Here is a 2,088-nt window from a genome sequence, read left to right as displayed (position 1 = left end):
GCAGGCTCAGCAGCCATGGCTCACGGGCCCAGCCGCTCCGCGGCATGTGGGATCTTCCCGGACCAGGGCACGAACTCGTGTCCCCTGCATCGGCAGGCGGACTCCCAACCACTGCGCCACCAGGGAAGCCCCTGTAACTAATTACTTTGTACTGACTTATATACCACTAACATATTTTGAAATGTATAGTATACCTGAGAAAACTAGAAATGAAGGAATGTTTTTGTTTTTATTACTCTTTTATTTATTGTTATTTTTTATTAACAGCTCACTTGATTGAATATTTATTCTGGCAGTTGTGAGTTTAGTGCTCATGGCTACCGTTGGAGGTTAGTGTTACTTACGTACCTATTTATCAGATAAGAAAGCTGAAATCTAGAGATCATGTATGTAGTTGGCCTGTGGTCAAATGAGCAAGGATGAACCCAGGCATCTGAACCCAGAATCTGTGTTCCTTTTTTTTTTTTCCTCCAATGGAGGTAAAATTCACGTAACATAAAATTAACCATTTTAAGTGTACAATTCAGTGGTATTTAGTATTGATACATTCTCAATGTCAGGCAATCATCACTTCTATTAGTTCTAAAACATTCTGATCACCTCAAAAGTAAACCTTATCCCCAGAATGTTTTTATTTTTAAATAATGCTATTATGATCATAATAGGATACCATTTTATCTCCACTGGATTCCAAATATTGGAAATGCTCACAATGCTGTGTATCCACAGTCTCTTTTATATGTTACAGATGAGAATAACAACTTTGGAAAAGCTTGCTATTTTTTCCTAAAATTGAACACTTAACATACTCTTTACTCCATTATGACCTTCATGCCCAGGTATATACTCAAGAGAAACTTACACACGTACAAGAGAAGATATATAAAAGGATGTGGAGGGCTTCCCTGGTGGCGCAGTGGTTGAGAGTCCGCCTGCCGATGCAGGGGACACGGGTTCATGCCCCAGTCCGGGAAGATCCCACATGCCACGGAGCAGCTGGGCCCGTGAGCCATGGCCGCTGAGCCTGCGTGTCTGGAGCCTGTGCTCCACAACAGTGAGAGGCATGCGTACCGCAAAAAAAAACAAAAACAGAATGAATCCAAAGGTCCAGCAACAGATGATAGATAAATAAACTGTGGTATATTCACTCAATGAATATTATACAGCAATAAAAATGAATGGAATATAGCTGCAAGTAGCAATATGAATTAATCTTATCAATGCAATGTTAAGTGACAAAAGTTCCAAAAAATTATACAGATTCTGATATTCTTTTTGTAAAATTAACAAAAAAACTATTAAATATATATGTGTGCATTTTTTAGGAAAAAACAGTTACTACAGTGAGATAAAAGGAACAATGGGTGATGATGGATCCTTTGGGTGGGTGGGAGGAGGAGGAGGATGGACTAGTAGGAGAAATAGTATTTGATGTGGGCTGTTGTCAGAGTCCTAGCTTTTGTTTTGGATAGTGGCTTTGTAGGTGGTTATTCCATTATTAAAAAAACAATAATTACATAATTAACAAAATAAAGAAAAGGGGCTTTATCTAGACAAATGATGAGAGAATGACATGAATCAAAAATTACAATTAGGGCTTCCCTGGTGGCGCAGTGGTTGAGATTCCGCCTGCCGATGCAGGGGACACGGGTTCATGCCCCGGTCCGGGAAGATCCCACATGCCGCGGAGCGGCTGGGCCCGTGAGCCATGGCTGCTAAGCCTGCGTGTCTGGAGCCTGTGCTCCGCAATGGGAGAGGCCACAGCAGTGAGAGGCCCGCGTACCGAAAAAAAAAAATTACAATTAATCTGACTCTGAGCAGCTGAGTTCCAAAATGTAAAATCTAAACAAAACTAAGATGCTAGGTATATTTTTAGGAAATATTGTCAGTTTATTTCCCTTTGATCCCCAGATTCTTTTGCAGGTAACAGATTTCTAAATTTAAGCCAATTATTAATCTGAAAAAGCATAATAAATAAAATATTTCCCTATGTTTCTAGACTTTTCAGACTATCTGTGTATTATTATTAAGAATCATGTATGGTATTTATTTGTTCATTCATTTATACAAGGTCATCCCATCCAAAGA

The sequence above is a fragment of the Lipotes vexillifer genome, unplaced genomic scaffold (genome assembly GCF_000442215.2).
Source record: "Lipotes vexillifer unplaced genomic scaffold, Lipotes_vexillifer_v1.1 scaffold7, whole genome shotgun sequence".
Classification (NCBI taxonomy): domain Eukaryota; kingdom Metazoa; phylum Chordata; class Mammalia; order Artiodactyla; family Lipotidae; genus Lipotes; species Lipotes vexillifer.
The sequence above is the reverse complement of the archived record's forward strand: the minus strand, read 5'-3'. Positions refer to the sequence as shown.